This window comes from Equus caballus, chromosome 8 (genome assembly GCF_041296265.1).
Source record: "Equus caballus isolate H_3958 breed thoroughbred chromosome 8, TB-T2T, whole genome shotgun sequence".
Taxonomy (NCBI): domain Eukaryota; kingdom Metazoa; phylum Chordata; class Mammalia; order Perissodactyla; family Equidae; genus Equus; species Equus caballus.
Genome location: NC_091691.1, coordinates 44,642,683 through 44,667,428, shown reverse-complemented (window position 1 = coordinate 44,667,428; position 24,746 = coordinate 44,642,683).

Below are 24,746 nucleotides of genomic sequence, written 5' to 3'. Positions count from 1 at the left end.
TTTCAACTTCCTTTGATTTGTCTACTTTGTGGATTTTGGCCCCCTCTGAAGCTGGTGTATTAGTCTTGGAATTGAAATGCAGACAAAGAAGTCACAGTTGAACTAAAAGTTCATATTTTAATATTCTCCTTCATAAACAGAGAAAATGATTTCATATTTATCCTAAAGCCGCTGGAACTTGAACGTCAGTAAGATTTGGTATCAGACATTGCCTCTTTTTCCTCTCATCTCCTCTTTCTTTTTGGTTTCTTTCTTTCCTTATTCAGTAGGGCGGGATGTGTTTCATTGCTAGATTTGCTTTTAGTCATTAATTAGACGTGTCCCCAACATGAACCCTGCTGTGCCATTCAGGTAACTAGCCCTGTGCAGGCTTTCTGTCCTGCTCGCAGTGGTGACTGAGAGAGGAACATGGCGGACAGGAAAGAAAGAAGTGTATGTTATGGTGTTTTGTGGTGACTGGCCTTCATTATTTCCTGTATTGACCATGGCATTCAAACTCAAAACCTGTGCCAGTTGTGATACAGATTTTATTATTTGGTTTTATCAGCCATAGGTTAAGTTGATAAAAATGGACATTGTTATTTTGACAAATACCTTTCCAAGTTGACCTACTCTATTACCTCTGTTATTTTTTTAATATAGACTGGATATGGAATGGTTAAGATTACCGATAAAATGAGTTAAAGGATTAAAATTGGTTGAATTCCAGAAGTCTTGCTTTAATTCTGAAGTCTTGGGGCAGTTAGTGCTTAAGGAAAGCGAAGCCCTTTCATCCTTTTCCTCTTTTTCTTTTTCTTTTTGCGAGGAAGATTGGCCCCAAACTAACATCTGTTGCCAACTTTCCTCTTTTTGCTTGAGGAAGATTGTCGGCAAGCTAACATCTGTGCCAGCCTTCCTCCACCTTATGTGGGACACTGCCACGGCATGGCTTGACGGGTGGTGCTAGGGATCTGAACCTGTGAACCCTGGGCCACCGAAACAGAGCATGTGCATTCAACCATCACGCCACCAGGCTGGCCCCTCATCCCCTCCCTGTTGTTTTCACTGTTGTCTACCAAGTACCCCTATTCCCTGAAGACTGGGCACCTAGTCTTTCTGTAGACAACTTCAGCCTTCAGAAGGGTGAATCATTTGATAACCGAGCCTCAAAATTCTCCCACCATATTCCATGCCACAACATTTACTCACATTCTACATCTGGAACAGAGCTCACAGCCACACTCTGACCTCACCAGTAATTTGCCACCTCTCCCTGATGACAGTCGCACCTCCTTCTCAGGCCTTTACGTCCACTATCCTTACTACTCAATCACAGCACAACATTTAGCCTTCTGCTGCTCCGGTTTCTCCCAATGCTCCTCCTGGAGCTTTCCTTCCTTCCTTACCTCTCTATTCAGAGGTTTCAAGATGCTCCATCTGAACAGGGAACATTTGTACACTGTTGGTGGGAATGAAAATTGGTGCAGCCACTATGGAAAACAGTATGGAGGTTCCTCAAAAGACTAAAAATAGAACTACCATATGACCCAGCTATCCCGCTACTGGGTATCTATCCAGAGGAACTGAAATTACCATCTCATAGCATTATCTGAACCCGCATTTTCAGTGCAGCATTATTCATAGTAGCCAAGGCATGGAAGCAACCGAAGTGCCCATCGACCGAGGAGTGATAAAGAAAATGTGATGTATATATATATATATATATATATATATAATGGAATAAAAAAGAAGGAAATCCTGAAATCCTGCCATTTGTGATAACATGGATGGACCTTGAGGGCGTTATGCGAAGTGAGATAAGTCAGACAGGGAAAGACAAATACTGTATGATCTCCCTTATATGTGGAAACTATAAAAAACAAACTCATAGAAACAGAGAGTAGAATGGTGGTCCCTAGGGGTTGGGGGGTAGAGGAAATGAGGAGATGTTGGTCAAAGGGTGCAAACTTCTGAGTATAGAAGAAATAAGTTCTCAAGATATAAAGTACAGTGTGGTGACTATAGTTAACAATGCTGTACTATATATTTGAAAGTTGCTGAGGGTAGATCTTAAATGCTCTTACACAGCAACCACCAAAAAATAGTGATTATGTGAGGTGAAGGATGCTAATTAACCTTATTGTGTAAACATTTCACAGTATATATGTGTATCAAATCATTGCATGTTACCACCTTAAACTTGCAGAATGTTGTATATCATTTATATCTCAATAAAGCTAGAAAAATGAAGGTGCTCCACCTGACACACTCTATTTCTAGCACCTTCACATTCTTTCTTCTCTGCCTTTTTCTCCCTAATCCTCCTCCAAATAGAGTTTTCTTCACATTTCTGACACTCCAGCTACAGACTTAGCTCCATCCGAGGCCTTGCTTATCCATTTCCCTCTTATCTCTGAAGAAAGCAGCTTTTCCTGGCTAGTACGGGGAACTGATGATGAAGTTGGACCTGCCTTGGGTTGGAACCCTAGGACCCTGGTTGGTTTGAGTTTGCTTCAGTCAACAAGGGTGTCAGCCTGTCCCTGGACAGAGAGGCTGGCCTTGCTGCCCTGGTCAGCTTTGCTTCACAGACAACCTCCTGTCGTTTCAGCCTTGACTCCGTCTGTTCCCTTGCCTCACTGGGACTTCCTACATGTCACAGTCACCGCCTTCCTCATCCTAAGTACGGGAAATGGGTAACTTTTTCCTGACACTGAGAGTCCCTGGGGCAGTGAGTTACGTGTCCAGCCTCAGCCTTGAGACCACAGTGATGAACCTGGACCTGGCCAGCACCACCGTGCAGTGAGGGCGGGCAGAGTGGGCAAAGATGCTCATGACCGGAGAGGTCGTACACAGTAGGACCAGAGGAACGGGGTGGAGTGAGGTCCTCTAGAAGTCCACGATTCCTGAGAGCAGACTATAGCCTCGGAGAAAGCAGAACCTTTGAAGAAGATGGAGAGAGAACTGTTAAAACTGGGTCTTCAGCGTGACCCAAATGGCAGTGCCAGCGATGCAAGAAGGCAAGTTAAGGAAAGAGAAGCAGCACGCAGATGGGGCAGAGTGCAAATTGCCTGGGCGTGTGTATTGCAGGAGTCTCACCAGAAAGAGACAGGAAGCAGCAAGGACAGAAGACTGTGGGCTCGGACAGTAGGTTTCAGGCAGCAGACTCAACAGGCTCATCCAGTCTGCTGCTTGCAGAGTAATGGAGGCTAAATTAGTTGCATGGCAAGGCAGTATATAATTTATTAATACTAAACTCTTGATTATTCTCAAGTAATTCCCTTGTTTCTGAAAAATCTCATATAAGTACTTACTTGTATAGAGACCAGAACACTGAGCCTGTGCTCCATCTGGCAGTACAGTTATAATTACGGACAGCCCTAGGTCTGAATCTCAGCTCTGCCTCATATTATTATTATTATATTATTGCAGTAACATTGGATTATAACATCATATAACTTTCAGGTGTACATGGTAATATATTTCAAATTCTATGTAGATTATATCATGTTCACCACCAAAAAATTAATCATAATCCATCCCCTCACACGTGAGCCTAATCACCCATTTTGCCCTCCCCCCCCTTCCCCTCTGGTAACCACCAATCCGATCTCCATTGCTATGTGTTTGTTTGTTGTTGTTTTTATCTTCTACTTATGAGTGAGATCATACGGTATTTGACTTTTTCCCTCTGACTTATTTCACTCAGCATAACACCCTCAAGGTCCATCCATGTTGCCACAAATGGCCAGATTTCATCATTTCTTACGGCTGAGTAGTATTCCATTGTGTATATATACCACATCTTCTTTATCCATTCATCCCTTGATGGGCACCTAGGTTGCTTGCAAGTCTTGGCTATTGTGAATAATGCTGCAGTGAACATAGAGGTGCACATATCTTTATGCCTTTGCATTTTCAAGTTCTTTGGATAAATACCCAGCAGTGGGATAGCTGGATCATATGGTAGATCTATTCTTAATTTTCTGAGGATACTCCATACTGCTTTCCATAGTGGCTGCACCAGTTTGAACTGCCACCAGCAGTGTAGAAGGGTTCCCTTCTCTCCACATCCTCTCCAACACTTGTTGTTTTCTGTCTTGTTAATTATAGCCATTCTCACCAGGGTGAGGTGATACCTCTTTGTAGTTTTGATTTGCATTTCCCTGATAGCTGATGATATTGAACATCTTTTCATATGCCTGTTGGCCATCTGCATATCTTCTTTGGAGAAATGTCTGTTCAGATCTTTTGCCCATTTTTTAATTGGGTTGTTGGTTTTTTTTTTTTGTTGAGATGTATGAATTCTTTGTGTATTTTGGATATTAACCCCTTATCTGATATATGGTTTGCAAATATCTTCTCCCAATTGTTAGGTTGTCTTTTTGTTTTGTTGATTGTTTCCTTTGCTGTACAGAGGTTTTCAGTTTGATGTAGTCCTATTTGTTCATTTTTCCTTTTGTTTCCCTTGCCCAGTCAGACGTGGTATTTGAAAATATGCTGCTAAGACCAATGTCAAAGAGTGTACTGCCTATGTTTTCTTCTACAAGTTTCATGGTTTCAAGTCTTACATTCAAGTCTTTAATCCATTTTGAGTTGATTTTGTGCATGGTGTAAGATAATGGTCTACTTTCATTCTTTTGCATGTGGCTGTCCAGTTTTCCCAACACCATTTATTGAATAGACTCTCCTTTCTCCATTGTATGCTCTTGGCTCCCTTCTCAAATATTAGCTGTCCATAAATCTGTGGGTTTATTTCTGGGCTCTCGATTCTGTTCCATTGATCTATGTGTCTGTTTTTGTGCCAGTACCACGCTGTTTTGGTTACTATAGCTTTGTAGTATATTTTGAAATCAGGGAGTGTGATACCTCCAGCTTTGTTCTTTTTCCTCAGGATTCCTTGGCTATTCAGGGTCTTTCTTATTTCATATAAATTTTAGGATTCTTTGTTCTATTTCTGTGAAAAATGTTGTTGGAATTTTGATAGGGATTTTATTGAATCTATAGATTACTTTAGGAAGTATGGACATTTTAGCGATGTTAATTCTTCCAATCCAAGGGCACAGAACATCTTTCCATTTCTTTGTATCTTCTTCAATTTCTTTCAACAATGTTTTGTAGTTTTTGGTGTACAGATCTTTAACCTCTTTGGTTAAATTTATTCCTAGGCATCTTATTCTTTTCGTTGCAATCACAAGTGGGATTGTATTCTTAATTTCTCTTTCCACTACTTGATTGTTAGTGTATAGAAACACAACTGATTTTTCTATGTTGATTTTGTATTCCACAACTTGACTGTATTCATTTATTATTTCTAAAAGATTTTAGTGGATTCTTTAGGGTTTTCTATATGTAAAACCATGTCGTCTGCAAAGAACGACAGTTTCACTTCTTCTTTTCCAATTTGGATCCCTTTTATTTCTTTTTCTTGCCTGATTGCTCTGGCTTGGACTTCCAATACTATGTTAAACAAGAGTGGTGAAAAAGGGCATCCTTGTCTGCTTCCTATTCTTAGAGGGATAACTTTCCATTTTTCTCCACTGAGAATGATATTTGCTGTGGGTTTGTCATATATGACCTTTATTATGTTGAGATATTTTCCTTCTATACCCATTTTATTTATCCATTTATCATAAATGGATGCTGTATCTTGTCAGGTGCTTTCTCTGCATCTATTGAGACGATCATGTAATTTTTATTCTTCATTTTGTTAACGTGGTGTATCACGTTGATAGATTTGCAGATGTTGAACCATCCCTGCATCCCTGGAATAAAATTCACTTGGTCATGATGTATCATCTTTTTAATGCATTTTTGTATTCGATTTGCCTGTATTTTGTTCAGAATTTTGCATCGATGTTTGTCAGTGATATTGGCTTGTGATTTCCTTTTTTCATGTTGTCCTTGTCTGGTTTTGGTATCAGGATGATGTTGGCTTTGTAGAATGAGTTAGGAAGCCTCCTCACCTCTTAAATTTTTCGGAAGAGTTTGAGAAGGATAGGTATTAAGTCTTCTTTGAATGTTTGGTAGAATTCACCAGAGAAGCCGTCTGGTCATGGACTTTTATTTTTTGGGAGGTTTTTGATTGCTGTGTTGATCTTACTGGTGATTGGTCTATTCAAATTCTCTATTTCTTCTTGTTCCAGTTTTGGAAGGTTGTACGATTCTAAGAATTTATCCATTTCTTCTAGACTATCCAGTTTGTTGGCATATAGCTCTTGACAGTATTCTCTTATAACTTTTTGTATTTCTGAGGTGTCTGTTGTAATTTCTCCTCTTTTATTTATGATTTTATTTATGTGAGCCTTTTCTCTTTTTTTCTTGGTGAATCTAGCTAAGGGTTTGTCAACTTTGTTTATCTTTTCAAAGCACCAGCTCTTGGTTTCATTATTTTTTTCTATTATTTTTAGTCTCTATCTCATTTATTTCTGCTGATTTTTATTACTTCCTTCCTTCTGTTGATTTTGGGCTTTGTTCTTCTTTTTCCAGTTTCTTTAGATGCCCTGTTAGATTGTTTATTTGGGATTTCTCTTCTTTGTTGAGTTAGGCCTGAATTGCTATAAACTTCCATCTTAGAACCACTTTTGCTGTATTGCATAGAATTTGGCATGTCATATTTTCAATTTTATTTGTCTCCAGATATCTTTTGATTTCTTCATTGACCCAATTGTTGTTCAGTAGTATTTTGTTTAATCTCCACATTTTTGTGGCTTTCCTGATTTTCTTCCTGTAGTTGATTTCTAGTTTCATACCTTTATGGTCAGAAAAGATGCATGGTATTATTTCGATCTTCTTAAATATATTGAGACTTGTTTTGTGGCCTAATATGTGATGAATCCTGGAGAATGTTCCATATGCATTTGAAAAGAATGTGTATTCTCTGGTTTTTGGATGGAATGTTCTATATAGATCTAAGTCCATCCAGTCAAATGTGTCATTTAATGCCAGTGTTTCCTTGTTGATCTTCTGTTTGGATGATCTACCCACTGGTGTAAGTGGAGTGTTAAAGTCCCCTACTATTATTGTGTTACTCTCCATTTCTCTTTTTATGTCTGTCATTAATTGCTTTATATATTTAGGTGCTCCTATGTTGGGTGCACAGATATTTACAAGTGTTATATCCTCTTGTTGGATTGTTCCCTTTATCATTATGTAGTGCCCTTCTTTGTCTCTTGTTACAGTTTTTGTTTTAAAGTCTATTTTTTCTGATATAAGTATTGCTACCCCTGCTTTCTTTTCCTCGACATTTGCATGGAGTATCTTTTTCCATCTTTTCACTTTCAGTTTGTAAGTGTCTTTAGGTCTGAAATGTGTGTTTTGTATGTAGCATAATATATGGGTCTTATTTTCTTTTGTCCAATTGGCCACTCTGTGTCTTTTGATTGGAACATTTAGTCCATTGACATTTAAAGTAGCTATTGATAAATATGTATTTGTTGCCATTTTGTTACTTTTTTTCTAGGTGTTTTAGTAGTTCTTCTCTCTTCCTTTCTTTTTCTCTTGCTCTCTTCCCTTGTGGTTTGATGGCTTTCTTTAATAATATGTTTGATTTCTTTCCTCTTACTTATTTGTTTACTTATTATAGGTTTCTGGTTTGTGATTACCATGAGGTTCCTGTATAATATTCTATGTATATAGCAATCTGTATTGAGTTGATAGTCTCTCTAGCTTGACCTCTTTCTAAAAGCTCTACTTTTTCCCTCTCCTTGTCCCACACTTTATGTTTTTGAAATCATATCTAATCTCTTGTTTTGTGTGTGTCTATACATTACTCTTTTATCATTGAAATAGGTAATTTTAGTGCTTTTGTCTTTTAACCTTAATATTATCTTCATAGGTTGTTGATCTGCTACCTTTGCTATATTTTTACCTTTACCAGTGATTTTATTGCCTTTTTTTTTTTTTTTTTGGTAATTTTCTTGTCCCTCTTTGTGGCCATTTCTTTCCCACTTAAATAAGTCCTTTCAGCATTTCTTGTAAGACTGGATTCTTTGTGATAAACTCCTTTAATTTTTGCTTGTCTAGGAGCCTCTTGATCTCTCCTTCCATTCTGAATGATAGCCTTGCTGGATAGAGTATTGTTGACTGTAGGTTTTTTCCTTTTAGCACTTTAAATATGTCATGCTATTCTCTTCTAGCCTGTAGGACTTTGGCTGTGAAGTCCGCTGATAGCCTTATAGAGTTTCTTTTATATGTCACTTGCTGCCTTTCTCTTGCTGCTTTTAAGATTCTCTCTTTATCTTGAATTTTGGACATTTTAATTATAATTGTCTTGGTGTGAACCTCTTTGGGCTTATCTTGTTTAGAGCTCTCTGTGCTTCCTATACTTAGATGTCTGTTTCCTTCCTTAGGTTAGAAATATTTTCATCTATTATTTCTTCAAATAGATTTTCTGCCCCTTTGTCTCTCTTTTCTCCTTCTGGGACACCTATAATACAAAGATTAGTGTGCTTGATACTGTCCCAGAGTTCCCTTAGACTGTTCTCATTCTTTTAATTCTTTTTTCTTATATCTGTTCAGCTTGGGTGATTTCCTCTAGTCTTTTGTCTAGCTTGCTGATCTGTTCTTATGTATCCTCTACTTTGCTATTGAGTCCCTTTAGTGAATTTTTCATTTCCAGTATTGTATTCTTCATTCTTGATTGGTTCTTTTTTATATTTTCCAATTCTTTGTTGACACTCTCACTGTGTTCATCCAGTCTTCTCCCAATATCTGTGAGCATCCTTATGAGTTTTTGTTTGAACTCTTTGTCAGGTAGATTGCTTGTTTCTGTTTCAGTTTAACATCAGGCTTCTACCAAAAATAGATCCATTTTTGTGGGCTGTCAAATTAGGTTGTGTTAAGTGTGTAAAACTGATCAATCCCATAATCAATTCCAAAAGTAAATGGATGCCACCCTATAAGTCCTTTTGGGTCACAGCCAGCTACATCTGATATGTTGTTGGTTAAGAGCATTTTTCTTTAACATGGAAAATAATGCACAATTGGAGTGACAGCCTTTAGAAAGCAACTTTGTAATTGAAAGAAATTTCAGAACTGCCTCAGATATTACATCCATGAAAAATGAAATGTTGATTGTGTCTAGATCACAGTACTTGGGAACATAGAAACTGGATCAAACATCACATGAGTCCAGAAATTTCCCCTGGCTTTCAGAATGTGGGAAAGCTTCATTTATTATTCATTTCTGAACTACCATGTTTTCCAGGATTATTGACTTAACGCATGATGTACAAAGAGCTGCACACTGGAAACTTTCTAATGGGTTTGATCTTATTCTGTCAAAGTAAAAAGGCTATATTTGAGGCTAAACTTTGTGTGAACTTCTTAATTTTCCATAAATTGGATTACAAACAGATATAGTGAGATAGCATGCAATAAATTCCTATTTTTCTTTTTATCACTTCCTTCAATAAGACCTTTCTTCTAGTTAGTAAAAAGTATCTGTGTTTCCTTGAAGAAAATTAAGCTGTTATTGCAGGATTGTAAAAAGAAAGAAATAGGCTATTGTTACACTTCTTTATATTTTCAATAAAAGCTTTGTAAACCCAGATCAGAAATGGTAGTTTTTAAAAGACAATGCTTTTTCTTTGAAAAAGATGAGATTTATTGAATGAAGAGAAAGCTTTTGAAAATAAAAATGAGAGAAGACCCTAGTTGAGGAGTAGCACATTGAAATAACCTGCCCCAGCAAGAGGAGGAAAGAGGATAAAGAAGGACACAGACCACCTTGTCCTAGCAAAGGAGACAAGGTTCATTCAGGCTGAGAGAGGAGAAGAGGGTGAACTGAGGGCTGATCTTAAAGGCACTTGTGGGTTCAGGGATGTGGGGATCTGGCCTGGGTTTCCTGATGGGGGGATCAGAATCATCACGAAGAGACAGCATCCCTCACCAGCAGTGTGGAGGCATCAGGAAGCCCAGCTGAGGCCTGCAGACCCTCCGCTACCAACTGAGTCCAGTGGCGTGTTGGCTGTTCTACTCTTCATGGTTACTGGTGGTCTTGGTCAACTGCTGCCTTCGTGTTTCCATGGACCACCCAGGAGAAGTGATGCCCACACTTTCCCTGAGAACTTTGAGCTCTTTGAAAAGAAATTCCCCCTTTTCAGTGACCTGGAATGTTGTAAGCATTTCAAATGTTTTGCAGAATCAGATACAAAATAGTCAGAAGAACGAAAACAAAGAGGAATGGAAAGCCATTTTTAAAGTCCTTTTTGGACTCAATTTTTTTTTTTAAAGAACTGAATCTAGTTTCAGAAGGGAAGTCCAGCAGTGCAAATGAGGCCACTTGGGACTTATCTAAAGAACTACTCTGAGGGAGGTCCTAGAATTCATATCAAGCCTGGAAAGAGAACCCATGGCTGACAGTGGGAAGTGGAAGCTAGAATTGAGAGCAGCTGGGGGACTGAGTGGGGCTGTGCTAGTCTTCTGGGCACCCATCTCTCTTTCCAGTGAGCTGATATCTGTGACTGGATAAGATTCTTGGAGGAGGAAGTCTTGGCAGAAGATTTAGCTGGGGAGGTAGCCCACAGATGTCTCACTGCGTTTAGTAACAGTTGCACATCTTCTGAGGCTGCAAGGTGTTTCTGTGGGAGGGAAATTCTGCCTACACTTCTGGTTGAGGCTTGCGCTCTCGTCATGGAGATAGGGGAGTTGTTAGGGCCCGTGCTGGGAGGAAGCAAACCCTTCTGGGAAAATAAGCAACCTGGGGATGGGCAGGGTGAGATGGAAAAAATGATTCTATTCCCCACCTTTTTAGAAGGTGGAGAGGATCACCTAAATGAGAGAATGCGTTTTGGATGGGCACACAAATTTACTCAGAGGACACAGTGGTAAAAACTTTTTAAAAATGCCAAACTGAAGCGTCTGGGTTGATGGGCCTGAGATAGTTCTCCGGATGTAAGTCGCATCGGGGGATCCATGTTTCTGTTTGAGAATCTGCTGAGCTCCTTCGGGTTGCCCTGTGTGGACACTCCTTATTTCAAAGGCCTGCGAGGCCCCTGTAAACTCAGAGGAGGCTCTGGGTTACTGAGGGGAGAGCCCCCAACACCTGTCCCTGAGTGAGAGCGGACAGTGGTGAAGCTCGCCCAATGGCAGATGCCTAACTCATGTGACAGTGGGGAGGACATATTGTCCTTTGGCATTGCTTCACTGAACATAAACTCCATCTTAGCTCCAGTTTCTCTCATTTGACTTCATTTTTGGTAAAAAGCTACGCAGAATGAAGGAAAGTCAGGGGTAAGTTGGGGGAGGGGAGTGTATCTTGGCCCCTGCTCCATTTCCTTACTGAAATAAAAAAAAAAATCCAATTGTGCAATGGCTGAGATGAAATTTGGAATACCTCATAATTACTATTAAATATCTAGTTTTCATATTCTTAAAGTTATCTCCACCCACATTTGCAAATTATGGCAGATGTAATGGCTCACGTGTGACTCATGAAATGGCAGTGGTGAGCTCAGGCAGTTGAATCATGAGGGTGAATGACTGTGTGATTTCTGTTTCAGTTCCACGATTCTCTGGGGACTTTGTGAGTGGGTTACACTTTAAGTGTCACTGCTGGTCTAAAAGATAGTGTGAATTACACTTTATAGATGAGTAAATGGAAATATGAGACAAGTCCAAGGTCAACAGTACCCAGAAGTATCATTGTTTATCAACAGATCCAAAAAAGGGAATCAGATAGTTTTTGGCTCTTTCAAAAGCATGTATTAACATTGCCCACTTAGGCTTGAAATTCGGCCTCACCTGCCCATATATCTGTGTGCCTTGTAAGTGAAGGGGTGGTCAAGAGGCATTTGGGTGGGCACTTGGATTCTTATGTAAAGAGCACTGCTGCCACAGCGAAGTACAGTTCCTTAAGACCTGGCACTCTTTTTCTTCCTGGTCTGTCTTCTGGTTCCTGTTACCATCTTGGGTTCCACGAGCCTCATCTTCACAGCATCCTTTGCTCTCACCACAAGCCTCCAATGGTCACCTCCTCCCTTCGAAGAGCCCCCTACTCCTTCATCACTGGTGCTGGCCTAAGACTGCCTTCCGCCCCATGGCCTTTCCAAGCAGATTCCTTTTGACTCTCTCATAGCTAATGTTCTGACTCATCAAACATGGGGCCTCTTCTCACTATTTCCCACTCAGGGCAGAGCCTGCTACTTCTGGAGGTGAATCCTTCTTGATGATGTCTGTCTGTAATCACCACCAGGATCCAGCACACTCCACTCCCTTCCATGCAATCCCCACCTGATGGGTCTGCTGCAGACTCTGGGGCTGACTCTCTCAAGGACATCAAACTATGTAGTATGCTTTGAAGGCATGGGCTCTGGGGAATTGTATGCTTCCTTTTCAGACCTCTTTTTTTTTTTCTTTTTAATGTAATGTGAAGAGATTCTAAGTGAACCAGCCACTATGTATCTTTGCATATAGAATTTATAGACTTCTTAAAAGTAGGCAATGTCAGCGGCACAGTCTAACCCATAAGGGAAGTTAAAATCTCCCTCCTCTCCACTCCAGCCCCAGGGAAGAGGAGCTTTAATGAAAATCAAGATATTGGTTCTCCTGTTCTAGCAAGCAGAGCCAAACTGCAATAAGATCCTTTTGGGTGTGATCGCTCTTTTGGGTTGGTTTTCTGGTCAATCTTTTGTTTTCCCTGGTCTTGGTGACACCTGGGCCTGACTTATGCCGAGGAGAGTCCCTTCACCTAAAAATCCTAGCTAGACTGTGAGGAACTAGCAGAAAGACAGGATCGAGTGGACAGCTTAGGCCAGCTCAGTGGCCTAAGGGAGACTGACTTGTTTCCTTAGCTTATCTCTTTGTGTACTCTTACCTGAGAGCACTGGGACATTTGGGGACAAGATCCAGAGTGAGCTAATGGAAGGAGGCCAAGGAAGCTGTCAGTTGGCGTTTCTTGCAGACCTTAAGGCAGAGAGAGGAAAGGAGTCTTGTAGCTTTTTTTGCTCAGTTAGGTAGATTCTCTAGGTAGGCATTTCCCTGGAATCAGTGGTGATGACAAGTGGATTTAAGAATTTGAGGTCCTGCCTCTCTTAAATACTAATTATTTGGTTGAAGTAAGAGGATATGGAAAATTATTTTACACGTACGTGGATATCATACAGATCTCAATGGTCAAACATATAGCTGGGCTTAATAAGTAACTGAAGCAAAAACTAGACTGTTTTATTAATCATGATCACCCTTTCCTTTTCTCTGCCTTAGTTTCTCTACTTAAATCTTCTCTACTGGTGGGAGTAATAGTGATGTTAATGTTATAATTGACCTAGTTTCACACACACGCATTTCTGTGCTACAGAAAAAATAAGTCTTTTCAAACTTGTTCATAACCAAATTTGCTCTGAAGAGGAACTGATGTGGGTTGGTTTCATGTTTACCATGCCCCTTTACTTACACCTCTTCTGTGATGCACAACTCTCTTGGCTTTGCAGTGATAATCACCATGCAGCTCTTGTCCCCACCGTACTGCAAGCTCTTTGAGGGCACATCCACATATGCTATCGTTGCAGCTCCCACAGCATCTAGATTGAGAGTTGACAACGTGGACAAGTAGGAAGAGAAGGAGTTACTAGGGCCAGTTTAAGCTGAAAATTATAAAAAAATACACCAAGCCAAGGGGGATAAAAGAGATATCTGTAGTAGGGTTGAGATCAAAGGCCAAGAAACCCTCAGTCATGCATTAATCTGAATTGCCATGATCAGGGTAAGTGGGTTGTAAAAATAGCGAGGAAGCAGAGAAAGAGGATCAGGAGAATGAAGGAAAAATCAAGGTGAGGGTGGGAGGGTCAGTGAACTCAATCCCATTTCTTAGCAACCTTTATATCCTGCTAGGGCAAGAGGTCTGCTGGAAGGGCCCATGAGAGACCACACGCAGAACTGGTGAGCTCCTGACTCCTGACGAGTGCTTACGAGCTGGATAATGCAGAGAATGAATATTCATTGTCAACACTGGACATTTTTGATAAATAGAGCTATGTTTTTATCTGAGTGTCAGAGGTTTACCAAAGCAGAGCTATAAGTTATCTAAGATATCTTATTTCTTGAGGTATTTTTACTTCACTCATGCTGTTTGTGATGTAATAATAGTAGTTATCCAGATTATTACGCTGTGATAGACTACTTGATCAAACCCCGGCTCTGATTCTTTCTTGCTCTGTGACACATTAATTTAACTTCTCAAAGCCTTGATTTTTTCACCTATAAAATGATGGTTGGATGACTTAACCCATAGGGATATAGAGAAGATCAAAGGAGATCATGGATATGAGGTGTTTATTATAATGTCTGGAACATTAATTTCTCAATACATATTAACCACTATTATTGTAAATAAATCTTCAGGAAGGTGTGATGCGTAATTTTAAGTGTCAACTTGACTAAACTAAGTGATGCCCAAATAGCTGGTAAAACATCATTTCTCGGTGTATTAGTGAGGGTGTTTCTGAATAGATGAGCGTTTGACTCAGTAGACCGAATAAAGAAGATCCACCCTCACCAGTGTGGGCGGGCGTCCTCTGATCCGTTAAGGGGCTCAAATGGCACAAAAAGGCAGAGGAAGGGCAAATTCTCTTTCTCTCAGTTGTTGAGCTGGGACATCCATCTGCTCCTGTCCTCAACACTGGAGCTCCTGCTTCTCAGGCCTTCAGACTCTGGGACTGACACCAACACCGCCCCCCCCCCCCCCCCCCACCGCCCACGCGAGTTCTCAGGCCTTCAGCCTCAAGTGGGAGTTATTGGCAGCTCCCCTGGCCCCTAGGCCTTTGGATTCAGTCTGAATTAGGACGTTGACTTTCCTGGGTCTCCAGCTTGCAGATGGCATATTGTGTCATATCTCAGCTTCCATGATCACGTGAGGCAATTCTCTCAATACATCTTTTCTTATATAGCTATATGTATCCTATTGGTTCTGTTTCTCTGGAGAGTCCTGACTAATACAAAAGATACAAAAGATGGAATTTTGAAGAGATAGTCCCAGGCCTGGATTCTAGGACCGTAGATCCCACAAATGTATACCGTGCACTGTTTTGGTTTCTGTCCGCTACTGGCATTCAGAATTCCCTTTCCATGATGATTGCCACAGGCTCTTTTTCAGATGTCCAAAGATATCAGTGTCCAAGGCTGCATTCAATGCATGTGCAGGCATCACCAGTCATTCTCACCCCTATTGTTCTCCCCTACCCAGGAATTCACAATTGCTTTTGTTTTCTCCAGAGGAATTTTATATACACCTAACTAATATGCATGCTGAAGAGTTTAATTTTAATGGTCTAGAAAAGAGTTTGACCATGATTTATTTTTGGAAAAGGCGCAACAAAATATCTTAGCTGGCTACTACTAATTGATGCTGCAAAAAAGACAATGGTTATGGTAAAGAAATTACCTCTTGAAGACTTTGTGTATGGTAGTGAGCATCCAGCATAGACGTGATACCTGCACACCTGCGACTCCCAGACTCCAAGGAATGTTTTTCTATTATGGCTTTTATCCTTATTTCTTATTTCCTTTGAGAGATTATAAAATTATATATAGTCTCGGTAGGCAATTTGCTACATATGAAAGGTATAAAGGAGAAAATAAAATTCTTCCTGGGCTGGCTCAATGGCCTAGTGGTTAAGTTTGGCACACTCCTCTGTGGCAGCCCATATTTGGTTCCTGGGCACAGACCCACACCACTTGTTGGAGGCCATGCCGTGGCAGTGACCTACATACAAAATAGAGGAAGACTGGCAACAGATGTTAGCTCAGAGTGAATCTTCCTCAAGCAAAAAGAGGAAGGTTGGTAATAGATGTTAGCTCAGGGCAAATCTTCCTTAGCAAAAAACAAAACAAAACAAAACTTCCTATTCAGAGACAGGTATTGTTAATATTTTGGTATTTTTTCTTAGTTTTTTTAAAAAATATACATATGTGTGCATATTATTTTTATAAAATTGATACACTTTTGTATTTTCAATCACCAGAGCAGCAAATACAAGACGGCTTCTCCTCCATGAGGAACTCAGTCAGTTAGGGGGGAACATTCTCAAATGTGTTTGAAATGACAGATGAGATTTGTTATTTCATGGCCCTGATAAGGCCAAGAAAGACATTGCTGTGATTTTGAATGACAAGTGTCAGAGATTTACATAGGATCTCGAGTAGTATTTCAAAGTTGAACAATCATGCTATTTATTGATGAGGTTTAGATACCACAATTTTTTAAGAGATTAAGAGAGCTGAACTGAGGTGAAAAACAACTTGACCACTAAAAGTTTGACTACTCATGATAATTTTTTCTCACTTTTTGGCAACAGAAATAATTCTGTCAGCATGTTTAAAAATTGCATCCAGAAGCTGCGATCTTCATACAGAAATATAGAGCTTTTGAAGACAATATACTCGTGGATTAGCATCTGAAAAACAAATTGCCCTTCAGCGAAAAATCTCTGTAGTTTTTTAGTCCAATTTTCTTTGGAATATACCCCACAATCTGCCACAACCATGAAACACTTGATGGTCTTTCTGATCGTCTCTAGTTTGAATTAGGACTTTATAATTTGTAGAAATAAAGAATGAGAAAGGATTCAGCTGAATTCGAAACCTGATTTTTTACCTGGATGTAAATGCCTTAGTGAAAGATTAAAATCATACCATTCCTTTTGCCGAGATGAAATAATAATTAATACTTCTAAGAGGTGGTTATATAATTCATATTTTCTGATGAATATCTTTTAAACGTTACAGTGAGCATGTGTAACCAGTGTCCGTTAGGGGGTCTGCATGGACAAGCAAGTTTCGCTGAGAAGCAAGGTGTTACAGGGCTTATTTGAGTAGGAGAATAGGAGAAAAGTGACCCAATTTCATGATTTTACCTAAATGAAAATTAAGAGGTTAATGTGGTCTTCCATGAGAGTTCAGGGATGGAATTTGCTAAGTCAAAGGAGGGGAAGCAGGATGGTGAGCGCAAGGGAGAGTAAAGGCTGAAGCGAGGGGTGATGAGGTACACGAATCACGTGGAAAACCAGCAAAGGCTGCTTTGCTTGTGCTAACCAAGGCTATAAATGATTGCATAAAATAAAAATGCAACAGCTGTTCTATCAAAGATCACGGTGAAAGAATAAGCTGTTTAATTTCTAGTCTTATACTTTTCTTCTGAAATTTAAGACTATACTAAGAAATTTGGAATATTTTAGAAATACTCATCCTGGTTTTTACTATATTCTTCATCACTTTAAACTCAAATCAATCTTCCTGAACTTAACTCAGTAACTTAAACAAAAATTATAAAGTTTCTGAGTAGCCCTAAAATCGTGGGCCTGTGGCCGTGCTGCCCACTCAGTTCATACTGCTGAGTATGAGCACCTGTCTCCTTGTGTAGTCAGAGTTCCCAAACTTGAGAGCTGTCTTCCCTCTTCCTGCCTGCCTTCCCCAAACACTGGAATTCTTGCTCGGTGCTGAGAACCCGCTTGATGGTGGGGATTAAGCAGCACATGGATGCACGCTTGTTTATAAATAACGGTAGGATTATGATATAGTGATTTACAAAAAGAAATGTACATTTGGTCTTTGAAATGTATACTCGCTCTTTGTCCCCAGTCCCTCGCACAGCCCCTAAGACACTTGCAAATTCCCAAGGGGTAAGATCACTAGGAGCATCTTTTGTGCTAATGAAGTGATGCTGGGTGGGCTTCTTGGATGGGGTCTGGTCACTAGAAAGACCACGCCATGATTAGAAGCTTGGAATTTTCAGCCCCACTCCCCACCCTCCGGAGAGGCGAGAGGGGCTAGAAGTGGAGTTACTAATTGATCATGCCTACCTGAGGAAGCCTCCGTAAAATACCAATCGTGTGGGATTCGGAGAGCTTCTAGGTTGGTGAACACATCCACGTATTGGGAGGGTGACGCACCCCAACTCCACTGGGACAGAAGCTCCTATGCTCAGGACCCTCCAAGCCCTCACCCTATGCATCTCTTCATCTGGCTGTTCATTTGTATCCTTCTTTAATAAACTGGTAAATATAAGTGAGTCTTTCCCTGAGCTCTGTAAGCTGCTTTAGCAGATTAATCAGACTTGAGGAGGGGGTCATGGGAAACCCATTCATAGCCAAGCCAAACAGCAGTTGTGGGTAAGCTGGGGACTGGCTACTTGCAATTGGCGTCTGAAGTGGAAAGCAGTCTCATGGGCCTGAGCCCTTCACCTGTGGGGATCTGATGCTGTCTCCAGGCAGATAGTGTCCAAATTGAGTTACATTGCTAGACACCCAGATGGTGTCGCAGAGAATTGCTTGATGGGGGGAAGCCCCCTACACATCTGGTGTCAGAAGTGTTGTGAGTGTGGTAGTCCTGTGAGAGTAAAGGAGACACACAGAAGGCGGAAAGACTAAGACTTTTTTCTTTTTACAAGGATTGTGTGAAAAAATGCTTTTGTAAAGCTATGAGAGCACACAGAGACAGTTTCTCCAACAGATTTCCAAACATGGACATTTGGAAATTATCCCTATGGTACTTAGCTTTACTCAATATAGAAACTGGCAATAACAACCTAGTTTTAATTAGCTCTTTCAGACATTTTCACAAGGTCATTTCAAACCTCTTTTGATGTTGCAAAGATTTCCACACTTTATAGGAAAACTCAAAACAGAAGGGAGAATTTTCTTGCAGTTACTTCTCTGTTGCACTTTTGCAGCCAAACATTAGAATGAAGAGCCTAAGACACGTGTTCTGGATCCCAGGTCCTCCGGGTCTCAGACTTCCCGCAGCCCCACGCCAGCCCACGCTGGACCAGTCATCGTACCTTCCACGGGCTGACTTAGTATTGGCGAAAAGGAAGTTTCAGAGGGTATTGAGAATAGCAGCAAAAACTTTATCTCCTCAGCAAGTGTGTTTCTTTTAAACGTATCATATAACAAATTACATTTTTAAAGTTTTCTAATTAAATTGCATGTCATGAGAAGATATTCCTAACATTTTTCACTTTTCTAGAAATAATTAAAGAAAATTTACAATAATAAAAACAGTAGTGATATGTCAAAATACTATTTTTTCTTACAACAACCTGTCTATTGTGCACAAATCAGAAAAGTGAAATAAACAAAAACAAGAAAATACATAAATTTATCACTCAGAGATAAACACTAAAGCCATCATTCTATTTATTCTCTTTTTTTAAATGTAAGACTATATATCTACCTATTTGTTAAAATAAAAATGGGGCAATATGTACTGTCTCAAAATACATATTTAATATTTACAATATTGGGAACATCATTCTATACCTTTACCTATTCTTCTGGAACATTCTGATGATAGCATCGCATGCCAAGTTTTACCATTTTTAACCAATCCCCTTGTTGTCGACGTGCTTTGTTTCTCATTATTCACTAGTATTATGAGCATTGACTCAATTGCAAAAGAAACTTTTGTACTATTGTGGCTTTTGAGGTTGTAAAAGAAAATTAAAGACTGACTAAAAACAGTTTCATAGCATCAAAGAAGTACACTCATTGGTTTTAACTGGATGGATTAAACAAAAATTTCAGCAGTTTGTCAAGAGCTCTGGTGAGAATAAATAACATGAGGTTTTAATTTTGGCCCCAAAGCCTGGAATATTGTCATAATTTATTTAGGTATTAAAAATAGTTTAGAATAATAATAGCATTATCTCACTTAATAGCATGTATGAATCACATAATATCTAATATACAAAATATTAATGTGATATATTTATGAATATTCTGGAAACTTGCTATAAAGCCTTTTTGTACTGACAATCTTTATGTTCTTTAGAATCTAAATTCTCTTAGATTCAGTCCTGGAAAGACACACACGCAAAGGAGACTGACATTTCCTGGGCATATACTGTGTATTAGGTACACAATTGGTAGCTGACTAACTGGAGAACTTACTATACGCCTACATCTCATTCTGCAACGTAAACTCTTACGTCAGGTCTCTAATTACATCTATTTGAAAATAGCACTCTCCTCTCTTTTTGATTTTATTATCACAATTAAATGAAGGCAAACAAATCCCCACTATTTTATGTGAGAAGAAAAGAAACCTCAGCTGTTTAACTGTCCCTAGACAGAATAAAAGCATTTTCACATGCCAACACCAAGCACATGAGTAAATCCTCGAGCTCCAGAATAAGAGCAGAAGCAAGACAGCAACGATCAAAACTGAGGGACAAACATAAAACAGAGTTTTTCCAAATGCCTTTCTTTTTTAATGTTACTGCACAAATGTTTTTCGTAATCAATTGAGCCATTTTCTTCTCTGTTTAGCAGTGAACTTATTTTTAATGTGGTTTCATAGTTTTATATTAAATAAATTCATCATATATGCCACTAATTTCTCTAGTGAAGACTTATTTGACAACTGGGATCTGAAACACTGAGTAATAGTGAGATGCCTCTCCTCTTGATTGTGCTTGTGTTTCAACGTGGCAGGCTGAGGTTCAGTTCCCAGGAAGAAATCAAAAGCAGCAAGGTTCCCCAAATCATGCTTGACTGAGATGCGTGACTGAAAAGAATGACCACAGTCCGGCATTTTCTAACGTTTACTGTTATGCTTTTCTATCAGAAAACTCCTAGTTCTAATAGGAGTGTACTCATGAAGATCTCAGAAAACACTATTACGGCTTGAAATGTCTCCAAGCCAATTACACATATGTGAGCATATCTGATATAATTTCATGGTCCCAGAAGAAGAATAAGGGTTTTGCCTTACAGCTTTACAAATATGCCTATGTATAAGTAGATGAAGTGGGAACCATCATTTTTATTTCTTTAAAAACCACTGACAATGGTTTCAACTAAAATAATGCAGCATCTTAAAATTACCCTTCTTGGTGGCTTGATTTTTTAATCCATTTCCCCGACAGCAAATGGAGATTTGACTGAATATCTTATTTGGTATACATCTGGGTGCCATAGAGGCTTAGAGTGTGAAAAGCTTGATAAAGTTACTTTAAGTACACTGAGAATTCTGGAAAGTGGAGGAAATGGACTAATTTCCAAAGTGATGAAATGTAGTGCTGGATTTGGCTTTTCACATCTAGGCAGAAGGTAGTTCTGCTGCAAGGGAAGGATGGCTGGCAGCTGCGGCAGCCCTGTTCAGAGTTCTGAATCTCCTGGCTGAGCAAGATGGCTTCTATACTCCGGACACTGCTGCACATGCTGTTTCCAACAGTTTCTGAAGGTAGGAAGGAGGAAAGGGTAAAGGAATAAGCAGCCTAAATGATTTAGTGCTGATCCTTAGCATCTTTCGGGATGAGCAACCTGTTGAGTGATGCTTCACTTCCTCTTTCTGTTTTCTTTGTTCCTGCTTTCCAAAGTTTTGTTAGGCTTAGAGCAGATCAAAGATGGGATAGTTCCAGAATTAGTTAATTGATCAGATCCACAATCTCCCCCTCCTCCTTCAGCCCTTCTCTAGAGGGTTTGCTTTATCTAGAAGCAGTCCCCTCTTGGCCTCAGACACCACAGCATTCCCAACACTGCTGCTGGTGATGATGACGTCCAGCCAAAGATGAAGGATTGTCACACGGATATCTCCTTCTTCAGAGCAAGGACACTTTTTCAAGAGGGCCTCCAGCAGACCTCCTCTCACATCCCATTGGTCAGAGCTGGGCAACCTGCCCCCTATTGGCTTGAACTAATTGGAGTCTATCTCTGAGCTGGGACTGGATTTCTCCCTGCCGAGGGTCATCTCCTTGCACAGACAGCAATTCTCATGGCAAGTAAGTCACCAGGCAGCCCAGAGTGACCACTGCAGGAGGGAATTACTGGGTGGAATGACGCTACTCCTGGAGGTGAGGGCAGACAGCTCGACTGATTGAAAGACTTCACTGACTTGTCTTTCTCAATGGGGTGTGGTGAGGAAATTTTAAAAATACCTCTAACTAGACTCCATTCCCTGGAGATTCCGATTCAAAGTGTCTGGGCTATGCCTGGAGTATCACTATTTTTTGACAACTCCCCAGTGATCAGAGTGTGTGGTCAAGGTTGAGAGTCACTGTACCAAGCTCATGACCTGCTGCTACAGAACACAAGGTGGCACAAATGAAGTTTGCTTCTTGCTGTTTAGAAAGTTGCTCAAGACTTGGAAAATTAAAAAGCCAAGACATGACAAGGGTTTGGTGAAGCATACAACTGACCACAAAACAGGGACCGCCCCTGCATCCTCAGGGTATGGCGCTCGGAAATTTTATAATCTGCTGAGGCGATGCTGCCCCTGGGGGATTCATATGAGTGCAGGGGTAGAGCTGGGGTGAGAGGCGTGGTTCCGAGCTGTGAAAATCCTGGGGCAGCTGTTAGGGCTTAAGCTGAGTGTTTGGTATCTTGTAATAGTTAAAGAAATCAAGGGAAGAGACCCAGAGAGGGGAGGTTACTTGGAGAGGCGCACTTTGTAAATGTGGACAGCCCTGCTCACTGGTGTGGCAGCTCTAATGCAGGCACAGGCTCTCAATCCGCCTAGCAGTTGGCAGCGACATAGGGCTTGGAGGGAGTAAACAGGGCAAGCTTTCAGTACACACGATGGACACCAAGAGGAGAACAAAAGAATAACAATAACAATATTTTTTTAATTTTGTTTTACTTTGAGATATTCTGGATGTTCATCTCTCCTTTTCTTAGAATTTCAATTAACAGGCTCTCTAGAGTTTTTCTCGGCAACATTGGAAAGGATTTCAGTATTGAAATTTTAATGGCTATGTTTAATTACCCTTTGAGAACTGAATAATAGGATGGGTTCTCTCCAGTGAGTTAGTTAAATGTAGCTGGGTATAATTTCAAAGGAGAATCAGAAAAGGGGAAGTGGTTTTAGAATTATCCTAAATAATGGCTTCTCTTGACCCCTTTCTGAAGTCCCCCCCACTGGTTCTGGCTGGCTCCCTGGGAGTGGTGGCATGGAGGAGCGAAGCAGGAGCTCACAGGTGGTGCCGGGCCCTTCCACTGGCAGCAGCTCCTTCCTGAAGGCAGCAGCCACGCCCTAGTTGAGCATAGACTTGACTGAGAAGCTCACTTGATTGACAGAGGGAATTCAGGAGAGAATACCAGCCCGTAGGAGAAGGCACATCCTCAAACTCTTCTCCTCTTCCTCGTCTTTCCTCCTTTCTTCTACAAGAGGACAGATTACTGGTCTGACAGGCCTCCCTCTAGGGCACTGATCCTGCAATGCCATGGCAAGCATCCAAGGGCAAGCGTCTGGGGCTCTCCCTTTTTGTTCTCTTCCTCGAACTGCACAGAGCAGCTCACAACCTGTGATTGTGCTTTCTGCGTTTGTGTAAAATGTGTTTCCCCACCAGCAGAGAATATTTTTCTTATCTTCTTTCTCAGTAATTGACCCTCAAATTTTTGTTAGGCATATAGCCATCCAGAACAGAGACTTTATTTTCCAGCTTCCCCGACAGCTAGCAGTGGCCAAGTGACTGAGTGCTGGCCAGGAGATTTCAGTGGAAGTGGTGTGTGCAACCTCTAGGAAGTGATCAGAGTGGGAGGGGGATGTTTTTCCCTCCCTTTTTCTTCCTGTTGTCTAGCACGGAGAAATGATGGCTTGAGTTGAAGCAGCCATCCTGGTCCACGAGGTGAATTTGAGAGTGGAGAGTATGCCTGCTGGAGCAACAAGATCAAAGGACTCTGAGTTCCTATACCACTGAGTCCATCATAACGGATCTGAACTGCACACCTGTAACATTATGTGAGAGAAAAATAAACTCTCGTGTCATTTAAGCTGAGTTTTTTGCATTTTCTCTCTTGCATATCTGAATGACATTTCAACTACTCTTTCCCCATTCAGTCTTGATCTTTCAGAGGGAAAACTGTCAACAGTTTGGTGTATACCTTACTGCTTCTTTCTATGCATTTTCCTCATATATGTATACACACATACGCGTATTTATGGATTGAGTGTAATTTTCTTCTAAAATTGGCTCACATATTGTCCTCTTTGACTTTCATTTATGAGAACTGCATTTCTCTCCTCATTTCCAAGGGTAGGTCTTCCCCCGTGTGCCTCCCTCCTTCCCGCCCTGCGTTACCTATGGCAATGGTACCTCACCCGCATTGGCTACTCTTGGAATCACCTGTGAACATTAGAAAAATAGACACTTCTGACCTCTGCCAAGTTACATATGATTTAGAATCAAATTGTATAGATTAGGAAACTCTTTGCCTTGTCTCCCTGTGCCTTGTCTACAAATAGTGCCCTGGAAAAGAGAGTTTTCAGTATGATCTCTGAAGCTGCAGCTTACCTAAGAAACATGAAATTTTCTTGTTAAAACTCTTTTAAAATAAAATGAGACTATTTTTCTGATAACAATATTAGAATTAATCATATCAGAAAAATTTTATTTCCTGATGTGCTGATTTAGGTTATTCTATGAAAAAAGAAGTAATTATATTTTTACATTGTTATTCATGAATGTTATTATTACCCTGACTTACATCTCTCGGGTGAGATACCAAATTGAGAGAAGGGAAAATTAAGATAGAAAACTGTATTGTTTTGGGGCTAGCCCAGTGGCATAGCAGGTTAAGTTCATGTGCTCTGCTTTGGCGGCCCGGGGCACACACCACTCATCAAGCTCATCATGCTGTGTCAGCATCCCATATACAAAGTAGGGGACGACTGGCACGGATGTTAGCTCAGGGCCAATTTTCCTTACAAAAAAGCCCCCAAAAAACTATTGCTTTTAGTTTTGTAAATAAATATATAAAATTTGGCCAGTGTTCAAATTCACGATAAAATAAGCAACAAGTTTAGTACCATTTACTCAGGTATGCTTCCATCCA